Source organism: Dasypus novemcinctus, chromosome 19 (genome assembly GCF_030445035.2).
Source record: "Dasypus novemcinctus isolate mDasNov1 chromosome 19, mDasNov1.1.hap2, whole genome shotgun sequence".
Taxonomy (NCBI): Eukaryota; Metazoa; Chordata; class Mammalia; order Cingulata; family Dasypodidae; genus Dasypus; species Dasypus novemcinctus.
In genome coordinates this window covers 50889277-50903682 of record NC_080691.1, presented here as the reverse complement: position 1 = coordinate 50903682, position 14406 = coordinate 50889277, and the positions used below count along the sequence as shown (strand labels likewise).

At 49.8% G+C, this 14406-nt stretch overlaps 1 pseudogene; it reads left to right on the top strand.

The window, feature by feature from the left end:
* Nucleotides 1-1320: 1320 nt before the first annotated feature.
* Nucleotides 1321-7259, top strand: LOC101447852 (cationic amino acid transporter 4-like; annotated as a pseudogene).
* The last annotated feature ends 7147 nt before the right edge of the window (nucleotides 7260-14406 follow it).

Genomic DNA, 14406 nt, shown 5'->3' with positions numbered 1-14406 from the left:
TCCTCCACGACTAACTACGAGGAAATGGGCCTCTGAGGGGGTGTCCCATGCTGGACGGCTGTTGCTTGTCCCAGGAGGCTACTTGCCCTCCCAGCAAAGGCTGTGTTTGTAGCTAAAAGCTCAGAACATCCAGCATTTGTTCAGCGTTTGGTTGCAGGGACTCCCCTCCCCATCCTGCCAAACTCCCAGGCTCAACTCATTAGAGGCCTCCAGACCTCTAATGCACGCGATGGGATGCATTCACGGCAGGTGCCTGCTGAGGTAGGAAGTGGGTGGCTACAGAGGGGGCCTTAACCCCGCCCCCCGGGGCACCCCGTGACCCAGCGCCAGGCACTTACCTGGGGGCCTGGGCTTCCTTATCTGTGAACATAGAGCTTCCCGGGAACCTGGCGAGCGCTGGTCTTGATCTTGTAAAGAAGGGTAGGGTGGACCATCTTACCGCGTGCGTGGGGGTGGGATGCGTGGGTGACTGCGCGGCGGGGCAGTCTGCACAGCCGGGGAGGTCGTTGTGCGGAGTCCGGATCTGGGAGTGGGAACTGCGGGACCCGGACGTTGGGGCTTTGTACGGGGTCCGAGCCCCGTGCTGGGGGCAGGGAAGCCGCGAACGGGATCCGGGCCCCAGGGAGGGGGCGGGCCCTGCGCACAGGCGGGGCGGGGCGGGCGCAGAGCGGCGGCGGCGGCAGCAGGTGGGTCGCGGGCGGCAGTGCGGGTAGGGCTGAGACCCGGCGGGGGAGTGAGGGGTCGAAGGCTCCGGTGCTTGGAGACCGGCAAAGCGGAGTTGGCGACGCGGAGAAGTGCGCGGGGCGTCAGCTTTGGGGTCCGGGGCTCGGTGCGTTGATTCCCCAGCCTGGCGCGGGGGATGGGAACTGACCGCCACTGTCTGAGGGGAGGTGGCCTGCGCGGGCCACGCCCCGGCTGATAAAGCCGCTCCTATTCCGGGTTTCCACCTTGCTCTCAGATCGCAAATCAGGAGGGTTTCCCACCTCATGCTCCCTGGGAATGTTCCCACCTTGCCCTCAGTGACACTCGGCTCACCCCCCCAGGTCCGACTGCACCAGATTTGCTAGGAAGAGGAGGAGGGCAGGCAGGACCCCCGTGCTTCCCGGTGACCCCCTGCCCCGCCTGCAGCGAGCCCTCAGCCCTCCCCCAGCTCAGCCCTCCGGCAGGTGCATGTACTCACATCATCAGGTCAGGGACTGGGACTGGGCTGTGGGTGGGCAATCCAGAAGGGACTGAAGATGCCTGACCCCACCCGGCAGCCCGTCATTCCCCTCTGACCCTGGCAGGTGGCTGGGCCCGCACTCCTCTCTGCTGCCCACCATGGCCAGGTGACTGCCCAGCGCCGCCAGCCTGGCACACTTCTGCAGGAAGCTGAACCGGCTGAAGCCCCTGGAGGAGTCCACCATGGAGACATCCCTGAATCGCTGCCTGTCCACGCTGGACCTGGCCCTTCTGGGAGTGGGTGGCATGGTGGGATCAGGCCTCTATGTGCTCATGGCACTGTGGCCAAGGAGATGGCTGGCCCAGCTGTACTCGTGTCCTTCGCTGTGGCAGCCGTGGCCTCCTAATGGCGGCCCTGTGCTACGTGGAGTTTGAAGCCCGCGTGCCCTGTACAGGCTCTGCCTACCTCTTCACCTACGTGTCCGTGGGTGAGCTGTGGGCCTTCCTCATTGGCTGGAATGTGCTGCTCGAGTACCTCATCGGTGGTGCCGCCGTGGCCTGGGCCTGGAGTGGCTACCTGGATGCCATGTTCGGCCACCACGTCCGTAACTTCACTGAGACCCAATAAGCAGCTGACAGGTGCCCTTTCTGGCCCGTTACCTGGACTTCCTGGCCACCGGCATCCTACTTCTGGCCTCTGCCTTCATCTCCTGTGGAGCCCGCATCTCCTCCTGGCTCAACCACACCTTCTCGGCCATCAGCCTCTGCGTCATCCTCTTTATCATCATCCTGGGCTTCTCCCTGGCCAGCCTGGAAAGCTGGAGCATCAAGGAGGGCGGGTCTGCACCCTTTAGCTACTCGGACTTCATGGCTGGCGTTGCTACATGCTCTACGCCTTTGTGGGCTTTGATGTCATTGCTGCTTCCAGTGAGGAGGCCCGGAACCCGCGGAAGGCCGTGCCCATGGCCATCGCCATTTCTCTCGGCCTGGCGGCCACGGCCTACACCCTGGTCTCCACCATGCTTACCCTCATGGTTCCCTGGCACAGCCTCGACCCAGACTCGGCGCTCACCGATGCCTTCTACCTGCGGGGCTACAGCTGGGCCGGCTTCATCGTGGCTGTGGGCTCCATCTGCGGTGAGGAAGCAGTGCCTTGCAGGGTGGGAACTGAGTGGGGTGGTGGGGGGAGAGGCAGCCCCATGTCCTGGGCTTCCTGGGTTGACCCCTGCTGTGTAACTGTCCCAGGAGGGCTCTGATGATTAGAGAATCCTCCACTCCCACTCCCAACCTTCCCCAAATTCTCCAATGGGCCTGTGATTGAAACTGGGTGGGAGGTAACTGAGCACCCCACACCCACTGGGTCCACATACCCTTGCTGACAGGCCCCTCACTCCTGCTCCTCTGCTGCAGCCATGACCATGGTCCTGCTCAGTAACCTCTTCTCCCTGCCACACATTGTCTATGCCATGGTGGCCGACAGGCTCTTCTTCCAGGTGTTTGCCCACGTGCACCCCAGGACCCAGGTCCCCGTGATGGGCATCCTGGTGTTTGGAGTCTTCATGGCCCTCCTAGCCCTGGTACTCGACCTCGATGCACCGGTGCAGTTCCTGTCCCTCGGGACGCTGCTCGCCTACACCTTAGTGGCAGCCAGCGTCATCGTGCTGCACTTCCAGAAGACCTTTCAGCCCAGCTCCCTGGGCCCGGCCAGCCCCGACCCTGAGGCCAAGGAGCACAACTCCTTGTCAGACCACCTCCAGCTGGTGGGGGATGAGCATGCCTCAGATCACGAACCGAGCAGTTGTGGCCAGCCCTGAGGCCCTACCTGGGCTTCCTGGGTGACTGCGGCCACGGAACCACCGTGGCTTGGGCTCTGGGCCTCCTGGTGGCCTCTGCCATCACCCTAAGCTGTGTGCTCATCTTTGGGAACTTGGCCTTGCACCTCTCATGCTGGGGCTACATCCTGCTGGTCCTGCTCAGTGGGGTCACCTTTCTGCTCAGTCTCGCTGTCCTGGTGGCCCACCAGCAGGAGCGCCTACAGGATACCTTCCAGGTACCGCCCCAACCCACATTCTCCACCCCCTTGCTCATAGTCCAGCTGACTCCATGGCCAGCTTCTGCCGCTGCAGAATGAAGGAGGAGGACTTGGAGGGCTGGGGACGCCACTGCATGTGGCCACCCTTTCTTTCTGCATGGGGGGGGGGGTGGGCACATGCCTCCTAAATCTCCTGGAAAAAGGAGGCCCTTGGGTAGCAGATCTTCCCCACAGCTCAGCTGTTGTCCCCACAGATGCCCCTGGTGCCCCTGATGTCAGCTTTGAGTATCCGACTCAACATCTGCCTCATGCTGAATCTAGGCTACCTGCCTTGAATGTGCTTTTTCGGCTGGCTGCTGATTGGTGAGTTGGGGTGAGGGTGGGCATGGGAGGTCAGGATTCTGAGCAGGTGGTGGGAAGAGGGCCAGGTGGGCTGGATCTGCCTCTCAGACCCTCCCACCGCCGCAGGCCTCGCTGTGTATTTCGGCTACGGCATCCGGCACAGCAAGGAGAACCTGCGGGAGCCACAGGAGCCAGCCGTTGTGCGCTACGTGGTGTTCCCCAGCAGCAGCCTGGAGGAGACAGTGCAGGCTGTGCAGCCACCTGCCCAGGAGCCTGACCTCACGGAGCAGCCTGTCTGGCCATGAGGCTGCCCATGGCCTGCCAGTGCCCGTGCCCCTTCTGTCCTGGGCAGCTTGGGCTGGCATGGGTCGGGGAGCCTCAGGACCTTAGGCCCTCAGCACCAGCGCAAAGTTCCAAGTCTTTGGGGAGTGGGCCATGGCCAGCACTGGTGGCATGGACTCTGCCCAGCACCTTCTGGTGTATTGTGACACACTCTAGCCACAGGCCAGGCAGCCGGGCAGGCTAGAAAGAAGCCCACGGTTCTGGGAGATCTACAATAATACCTACCCAGCCATCTGCATGGCCTGCTGCTGTGTCCACTGTGGCATTCTTTGTGGCACTGAGTCCTCGCCTACCCCTGGGAACCAGTTGATTGCCCCAAGGACCAGTGGAGATGCCAAAAGTTCTGCAAAAGGGGAGGGCAGGGCTGGGCCAGGCCAGTGCCCTCTGCCCAGCTCAAAAAGGCGACACGCACAGCGGGCATGGGCCGTGTCTCCAAGGGCCAACAGGGCCCATAACAGAAGTGGGGTCAGGACCCATCTGCAGACTTCCCCATGTCCCCCAGGCGCAGATCCAGGAAGCAGAGGCTTGGGCCTAAGGCTGTGATTCCCAGAGAACCTGTGACTTCCCGGGAGTCCAAGACAGTAGGTTGTGTGCCTGCAGCCTGCTCGGGGATGTTGAGACTCCCCCACACTCACACCCCACTGCGGGCACATGCCTGCATGGCCCCACGCCCACCTTGGCAGCCCACAGGTGCTGTCACTGCCGTCAGCAGACTGAGGCCATAGCTCTTTCCAAGCTCCATCCTGCATTTCGATTCTCCCAGGTGGCAGCTCTTGGCTGCCACAGCCCAACTCATGCCCTCTCCCTCTGCCCTCCCACTCAGGGAATTGGAGGTGAGGGCTCAGGGTGGCACGCATGCATGAGGGAGCCCCATTCCTGGGGTGGGGGGAGTCTCCACAAAAGCCCCAACCCTCCCTCCCCCCCATGGCTGGGCAGTGTCCACCGCTGATGCTTCCCCTTCCCATTCTGGCCCCGTAAAGAAAAGTCAAGAAGCTGGAGGCTTTGTCAGGTTTTAACTCCTCGGCCTTCTCCAGCCATGACATGAGCTTTCTTGGGGTCCTGCTGTGAAAACCAGGCCTTGGATTGACCCCCCTTTCCCGCCCTGGCTCTGCTAGCCCACCTCCGCTGGGCATCCTCCAGAGATTGAGGGGCAGCAGGGTCCCCAAGGGCTTTGCAGAGGCTCCTGGAGTTGACTGATCCGGACACCAGCCCAGCAGGAGCCCCAGCTCTGCCCCTCCCCTGCCAGGTCCATGTCACTCTAAGAGCTACCTACCAGCACAACCCTGGCCACCGGGGCCCGTGAGGAAGTAGCCCCTTGCCACCCCTGCCCACCACCCTGGGATCAGGAGCTGCCTGGCTCCTTCAGCCCTGTCTTGACTGTTGGTTCTGGGAGCAATGGGGAAATTCTCTGGCAGGCAGGACTGGGCCCCACTGAAGGGTTCCAGAACTGGAATCTGGCCAGCCAGCTGGGGGCCAGGTCTGCCTCTTTAACATCTATTGGTTGCATTCCTTCCAGATATTTCTTCTGCCTGGGGGGCCTGGGACTCCCAAGTACAGGTGCCCCAGGCTGGGGTAGGTAGCTGCCCAGACAGGTTCCTAGACCCAGCCTGGGGCAGCAGTGAATTCCAGATGCACTGGGTGCCTGTCCTCAGGGCTCCCAGGAAGCCCAGTGGGCAGGGTGGAGCTTGGCTGTGGGTTACCAAGGACTCAAATAAAAGGTCCCCAAAACCCTGCAGTGACCACCAATGTAGCCCGTTTGCCCTCTCCTCACCTCCCAGCCCTCCAGAGCCTGGGATGGCCCCCAAGGAAGGGGCTGATGCTCTGAAACTGAGCAGGTGCTACCCCTACCTCCATTCTGCAGACAAGCCCCAAAACTGGATGAGACCTGCCCAGGTGGCCTCTTGCTACCTTGCCTGGGCTCTGGCTGCATGTACCCCAGGGAAGGAGAGTTCAAAGGGTGGCATCCATAACAGCCAGTGGGCGGTGACTGTGGGAGATGGGGGAGGAGGGGCGCCTGTGGGAGACAGGGGTGACAGAGTCTGGGAGAACAGCCTGCGACCAGCAACCAGAGAAGCGGGTGCCCCAAGCTCTCCCTGTCTCCATGGTTTCACAGCTGGTATCTATATGGAAACAGATGACTCTGGCTCCCTGGGGAGAGCACCTGCCAAGATTGGACTTAGGGGATGGGAGGGAAAGAGAGTCTTCCTCGGGATGTGAGGGTGCTGGTCTTTTGTCCTTGAGGTCCCCCATCCTTCCAGACCCCTGACCCAGGAGGGAACAGCCCCAAGCCTCAGGCATGGGCTGGTGGTGGGACCAGAGCCTGGACCCCTGGTGTCACTATCTGGCTGGGGGTGGAGGTGGGTGCTGGGCCCATGTAAGGCCTCTGGGCAGCCGGCTGTGGGGTTGTGCAAATCAGCTGGGTCCATACAGGGTTAGCTGTCACCTTTGGGGCTTTTGCCTGCAGGTAAGGACAGCGGATCAGTGCTCTGGTCTCCGTCCTCCCAGGGAGCACAGCAGCCCGGCACAGCGGCCTCAGCACCCAGCTGGCCTGAAGCTCACCTCCTTGTACATGTTCCTCCAGGAGAAATGGGCTTCTCCGCATACAGCAGCAGCAGGTCACAGAGGAAGGTGACCTTGGGAGAGGCAGGGCAGACCCACTTCTAGCTCCGCAACCCAACCTGCACCCCAAGACACCACCCGCAAGCACAGGGTGATTGTGCATGCAGGCACCGCAGCCACAGCCACGGGGAGCAGGTGGCAGCCACTCACCACACCTAGACAAGCTGCTCCAGTGCCCAGAGTGAGGGTCGTGAGAATGAGCCTGAACCTCCCCACCTGAGAGAGAGAGAAACCCGGCTGAGCCAGCCTCAGGTCATACCTGTGGCCCCACGCCTCCAGCCCTGTCTCCCCCACTGGGCCCCTCTGGCCCCTACACACCCAGTGAGCAAGATGTCGAAGCAGCCTGGGGATGGCTGGAGCCTGGAGGAGGGGTCAAGGAGTTTTAGAAGAAATGACCTCTGAGCTGACACCTGAAGATTGTGAAGTTCAGCAAGGGATAGAGCTGGGGTGGGATGGAGGGAGGAGTATATTCAAAGGCTGAATGAAAAGCAGGAGAGAGAACTGGGAGCCACGGAAGGGTGGTGAGCACGGGTGTGCAGAGTAGGGTATGACTCCTGCCTCATTGTATGCACTCATTGTCTGCTCTCTGTGTCTGTTCATTGTGCACTTGTCTCTTTTTAGGAGGCACCAGAAATGGAACCCTGGATCGTGCATGTGGGAGGGAGGCACCCAATCACTTTGGACACCTCTGCTCCCACTTATTGTGTCTCTCAAGGTGTTTACTCATTGTGCCTCTTCATTGAATTGTCTTGTGAGAGCTCGCCATGCCAGCCTATTGTGTCAACTTGCTGTCTTGCCCGTCTTCTGTAGGAAGCACCAGGAACTGAATGTGGGACCTCCTATGTGTTAGGCGGGCACCCAACCACCTGAGTCACATTGGCTTCCCTGTTGGGAGATTTTTGTTTGTTTTGTTTTGTTTTGTCTTTATTCATTTTTTTAATATTACATTAAAAAAATATGAGGTTCCCATATACTTGCCACCCCCCTCACCCCACTCCTCCCCCCATAGCAACATTCTCCTCCATCATCATGAGACATTCATTGCACTTGGTGAATACATCTCTGAGCATCATTGCACCTCATGGGCAATGGTCTACATCATAGCCCACACTCCCACGTTCCATCCAGTGCGTCATGGGAGGACATACAATATCTGGTAATTGTCCCTGCAGCACCACCCAGGACAACTCCCAAGTCCCAAAAATGCCTCCAAATCTCATCTCTTCCATTTCCCACACCCAGCAGCCACCATGGCCACTTTCTTCACACCACTGCCACATTTTCTTCAATTACAAATCACAATAGTTCATGAATAGAATATCAGTAAGTCCACTGTACTCCATATTCTATTCCTCCATACTGTGGTTGTGTCCACTCCACATCTATATCAAGAGGGGGCTTAGATTCCACATGAATGCTGGATGCAATCCTCCTGCTTTCAGTTGTAGGCACCCTTGGCTCCCTGGTGTGGTGGTTGACCTTCTTCAACTCAATGTTAGCTGAGTGGGGTAAGTCCAATAAACCAGAGTGTAGAAGCTGAAGTCTATTGAGGTCAGGGCCTGGCTATCATATGGTCAGTCCAGAGATTCAGATCCCCTGGGTATATATTAAACCCCAGCAACTACAATTCTGGTAAAGTAACAGGAAAGGCATGTGAGAAAAGATCATATCTTAGTCCAGCTCCATCACACAGAAATACCAACTCCAAAGAAGGGTCAACTGACATGGCACTGAACTCCATCTGCCATGACCATATAACCTGTGGGTCTCTGTAGCCCTCAGAAGAACTAATACCCGGGGTTGTATCTACTTTATCTGTCTCTGGGACTCTGCTGAGGTGTGCATAAGGACGACCCCTCTGATAACCTCCTGGCTCTTTTTTGGAGACTCATAGCCATATAAACTCATTTGTCCTTTCCATTTCCCCCTTGATTCAGGTCAAAAGGCATTTTTAACTCCTGTTATTATATGTAGACTGAGATATTCTGCTGGTCTGAGTTGAACCTTTTATTCAAGGTCCTTTTTTAGTTACATCATCAGCTGGTACTTAGTAGTAATCCCTTGGCACCAGGGAGGCTCATCCCTGGGAGTCATGTCCCACGCTGGGGGGAAGGCAACACATTTTCATGCTGAGTTTGTCTTCAAGACTGGGCACATTTGAGCAATACAGAGGCTCTCAGGAGGTAACGCTTAGACACACTGCAGCTCTAGGCTTTGTTCTTATTTCAGGTGCACAAGCTCACAAGCATAGTCATTAGTATCAAGGGCTCATTGTTGGACTTTCCTTCTTTTTTGGTCTTTGCCATTGCACTTGGGGGATCGTTGCTGTTCCTTTAGGGACTGTGATAGAGCTCCCCTGGCTAGGAACTCAGTACTCCCTCAGTTGTTGTTTTTAATTGTTTCCGCTATGAAAATATTAAAACATTTTTATATACCCTGGATATATGCCCTGTATAACTCCCTGCCAACCATGTGTCCCCTGTCAATAGCATCCCATACCAGTATTCTTCCACTGCCATTGTTGAATCACTCTGTGATCCAAAACTTCCTGCAAAGTGAAGCCCAATATATTGCCAGGTTCCCTTAATAGTAAAATGGAATATAGCAATGAGTTTAAAGGTTAGATATAGAATACATATTAATTTGGAAAAATTCTACATCCTATCTTTTTCTATTTTCTAATTATTAAGCTTATCTTCACAAGAGTTTTAGATCACAGTACTTCATATATACAATATACAATACTCTCATATATCCAACATAAAACCTTTTCCCTTCCACAGCAATAATCTTTTTACATATTCATACTATATTTACTGAAACTGATGTACAGATATTGAGACAATAGTTTTCAAACACGGTAACATTTGTGTTTACATTGTGGTTTATATTTTAGAATATACAATTTTCTAAATTTTTCATTATCTTATGTTTTACATTATGATTTACATTTTAGCCTATCAGCCCCTATATATTTTTGGTGAAATATATATTTTACATGTCTTATATCCGTCCTTGGGTACTCTTGTGAAACACTTCTATTGCCCACACAGTTACATTGGTTCCATCTATTCAATACCTCTTCTCCCCTCCCCTTAGGGCCCACAGTGACAGTCCATCTTCATTGCTTGAAGGGCCATGTTCTGAGATATTTGCAACAGTGTTGAGGGCTTGGCATGCTCAACTGCCCTAATGCCTATATCTTCACTGTCATTATATGGGTCTCTATCCAGTGATATAACCAACACTGGCAAAATGGGCATTCACATATTCCCTAGGAGCCTGTCCTGCGTCAGATTATCTCGTTTAAGCATTTTAAAGAGGTAATTTTCCTTATTATATTTTTGGAAAGGTTTTCTCAGCATTATACTCTCAACCAAATACCTGACAATCTCCTGTGTTTGTATGTTGCCCCACCCTCCCCCCAATTTCTTGAGCAATATTACCCATCCTCCCATCCCTAGGTCCCCTCAAGCCCGCAAAGCCGCACCCAAAGTTTACCCTATGCCCCCATTTTATCCCTTGTACATATACTTACCTCCAGCTTATCATAGATTTCACCCATGTAGGTGTCAGCTTACATCCTTCCTCTACCCCCCAATTTCCTATAAGCCTATCATCCAGTCTCCAGCTCTCTGAGGCAGCTTGGTTTACTTATTTCATATCATTGAGGTCATGTAGTATTTCTCCTTCAATGCCTGGGTTGCTTCACTCAACATAATGTTCTCAAGATTCATCCATGTTATCATGTGTGCTTGTAGTGTATTTGTTCTTAAAGCCGAGTAGTATTCCATTGTATGTATATACCACATTTAATTTATCCATTCATCTGTTGATGGGCATTTGTGCTGATTCCAACTTTTGGCAGTAGTGAACAATGCTGCTATGGACATCGGTGTGCATATGTCAGTTTGTGTCCTTGTTTTCAGTTCTACTGGGTATATACTCAGCAGTGGAATTGGTGGGTCATATGGCAAATCCATGGTTAGTTTTTTGAGAAACTGCCACACTGTCCTCCAGAATGGTTGGATCCTTCTGCATTCCCACCAGCAGTGGATGAGGGTTCCCATTCCTCCACATCCTCTCCAGCATTTGTATTCTTCAGTTTTTTTCATAGCTGCCAATCTTATGGGAATAAGATGGTATCTCATTGTAGTTTTGATTTGCATTTCCCTGATAGCTAGAGATTTGGAACATTTTTTCATGTGCTTTTTAGCCATTTATATTCCTTCTTTAGAGAAGTGTCTGTTTAAATCTTTTTCTCATTTTAAAAATGGATTGTTTATCTTTTTATTTTCAAGGCATAGGAGTTCTTTATATATGCAAATTGTAAGTCTCCTATCCGATATATGGTTGCCAAATATTTTCTCCCATTGTGTAGGCTCTCTTTTCACTTTCTTGACAAACTCCTTTGAGGTGCAGAATGCTTTAATTTTGAGGAGGTCCCATTTATCTATTTGTTCTTTGCTTCTCATGCTTTTGGTGTAAAGTTCATGTAGCCATTTCCTATTACAAGGTCCTGTAGATGCTTCCCTACACTGCTTTCCAAAGTCTTTATGGTTTTGGCTCTTATATTTAGGTCTTTGATCCATCTTGAGTTGATTTTTGTGTAAGGTGTGAGATGGTAATCCTCTTTCATTCTTTTACATATTCATATCCAGTTCTCTAGGCACCATTTGTTGAATAGGCCATTCTCTCCCAGTTGAGAGGGTTTGGTGGCTTTATCGAATATTATATGGCTATATATATGAGGATCTATATCAGAACTCTCAATTTGGTTCCATTGGTCTGTGTGTCTCTCCTTGTGCCAATACCATGCTGTTTTCACTGCTGTAGCTTTGTAATATGTTTTGAAGTCAGATAGTGTGATTCCTCCAATTTAATTTTTCTTTTTCAGTATGTCTTTGGTTGTTCAGGGCCTCTTTCCTTTCCAAATAAATTTCATAGTTAGTTTTTCTAGTTCCTTAAAGAATGCTGTGTTGATTTTTATTGGGATTGCATTGAATGTGTAGATCAGTTTTGGTAGGATAGACATCTTCATGATGTTTAGTCTTCCTATCCATGAACAGGGAATATTCTTCCATTTATTTAGGTCTTCTTTGATTTCCTTGAACAGTCTTGTGTATAAGTTTTTTACATCTTTAGTTACATTTATTCCTAGGTATTTGATTTTTTTATTGACTATTGTAAATGGTATTTGTTTCTTGATTTCCTCCTGATCTTGCTCATGATTGTTGTACAAAAATGCTACTGATTTTTGCGCATTGATCTTACAACCTGTGACATTACTAAACTCATTTATGAGTTATAGAAGCTTTGTTGTAGACCTCTCAGGGTTTTCTATGTATAGGATCATGTCATCTGCAAATAATGAAATTTTGACTTTTTCCTTCACAATTTGAATGCCTTTTATATCTGGTTCTTGCCTCAGTGCTTGAGTAAGTACTTCTAAGACAATGTTAAATAGAAGGGGTGAGAGTGGGCATCCTTGTCTTGTTCCTGATCTTGGAAGGATTTTAGGATTTCACCATTGTAACAATGTTGGCTGTGTGTTTTTAATATATACTCTTTATCATGGTCAGAAAATTTCCTTGTATTCCAATCTTTTGCAGTGTTTTTATCAAGAAAGGATGCTGTATTTTGCTTTTTCTGCATCTATAGATATAATCATGTGATTTTGTTCCTTCAATCTGTTTATATGGTGTATTACATTGATTGATTTTCTTATATTAAAGAATCTTTGCATACCCAGAATGAATCCCACTTGGTCATGCTGTATAATTCGTTTAATGTGTCCTTGCATATGGTTAGCAAGTATTTTGTTTAGTATATTTGCATCCAGGTTCATTAGAGAAATTGGTCTGTAGTTTTCCTTTCTTGTGGTGTCTTTGTTTGGCTTTGGTACTAGGGTAATGTTGGCATCATAGAATGAGTTAGGTAATGTTCCTTCTGTTTCAATTTTTTGGAAGAGTTTCAGCAGGACTGGTGTTAGTTCTTTCTGGAATGTTTTGTAGAATTCACCTGTGAAGCCATCTGGCCCTGGGCTCTTCTTAGTTGGGAGGTTTTTAATGACTGATTATATCTCTTTACTTGTGATTGGTTTGTTAAGATCATCAATTTCTTCTTTTGTCAATATAGGCTGCTTATGTGTTTCTAGGAATCTGTCCATTTCCTCTGAATTGTCATTTTTGTTGGAATAGAGTTTTTCAAAGTATCCTCTTATGATAGTCTTTATTTCAGTGGTGCCAGTGGTGGTATCTCCTTTCTCATTTCTTATTTTGTGTATTTGCATATTCTCTCTTTTTTTCTTTGTTAGTCTAGCTAAGGGTTTGTCAATTTTATTGATCTTCTCAAATAACCAGCTCTTGGTTTGTTTATCTTTTCAAGTGCTTTCTTATTTTCTATTTAATTTTGTTCTGTTCATATCTTTGTTATATCTTTCTTTCTTCTTCCTGTGTGGTTAATTTGTGTGTGTGTGTTTTTTTTTTACTAATTCCTCCAAATGTGCAGTTGGTTCTTCAATTTCTGCTCTTCTTTTTGGATGTATGAATTTATGGTTATAAATTTCCCTCTCAGGACTGCTTTCACTGCATCCCATAAGTTTTGGTATGTTGTGTTATCATTTTCATTAGCTTCAAGGTAGTTATTAATTTCTTTTGAGATTTCCTCTTTGACCCACTGTTTTTCCAAGAGTGTGCTGCTTAATTTACATATCTTGGTTTGAAATCTGGCCCTCTAGCCCTTGCAGGTTTCCAGCTTTACTCCACTGTGGTGAGAGATATTATTTTGTATGATTTCGATCTTTCTGAATTCATTAAGCCTTTCTTCGTGGCCTTGCATATGGTCTATCTTGGGGAATGATCCATGTGCACTGAAGAAAAATGTAGATTGTACTGTATTCAGGTGTAATGATCTGTATCTGTCTATTAGATCCGCTCCTCTAATATACTGTTCAAAGTTTTTGTTTCTTTAGTGATTTACTTTTGCGATGTTTTTTGTCCAAAGTTGATAGTGGTGTATTAAAATCTCCCACTATAATTGTAGAGGCATCTATTCTTTCACTTAGTTTTTCCAGTGTTTGCCTCACGTATTTGGAGGTGCCTTTGTTAGGAGCATAAATATTAATGATTGTTCGTACTTCTTGAGAGATTGTCCCTTTCATTAATATGCAATATCCTTCTTTGTCTCTCACAATTGTTTCACATTTAAAATCTATTTTGTCTGATATTAATATAGGTACTCCTGCCTTTTTTTTTTTTGTTATTGTTTGCTTGTAAGATTATTTTCCAACCATTCACTTTCAACCTCCATGAATCCCTGGGTCTAAGATGTGTTTCTTGTAGACAGCATATAGATGGGTCATATTTTCTTATCCAGTCTCCCAGTCTGAATCTTTTGATAGGTGAGTTTAATCCATTGACATTCAGTGTTATTACTTTCAAGGAATTATTTATGTTAGCCATATTTCTATTGGACTTGTGTTTGTCATATTTTGTTTGTTTTTTCCTTCTCTTGTTGTCTTTTTTGTTGCTCTTACACTCTCCTCCAACTTTTCCTTTCTTCCTGCAGAACGTCCTTTCGTATTTCTTGAAGGGCAGGGTCCTTGTTGGCTTACTCTTTCAATTTCTGTTTATCTGTGAATATTTTGAAGTCTCCTTCATTTTTGAATGCTAGCTTAGCTGGGTAGAGTTTTCTTAGTTGGAATTTTTTTTTCTTTTAGTACCTTGATTATATCATACCACTGCTTTCTTGCCTCCATGGTTTCAGATGAGAACTCAGCACTTAATCTTATGGCACCTCCCTTGTAGGTGATGGTTTTCTTTTCTCTTGCTGCTTTTAGAATATTCTCTTTGTCTTGAGCATTGGATAATTTGACAAGTATATGTCTTGGGGTGGGCCTGTTGGGATTT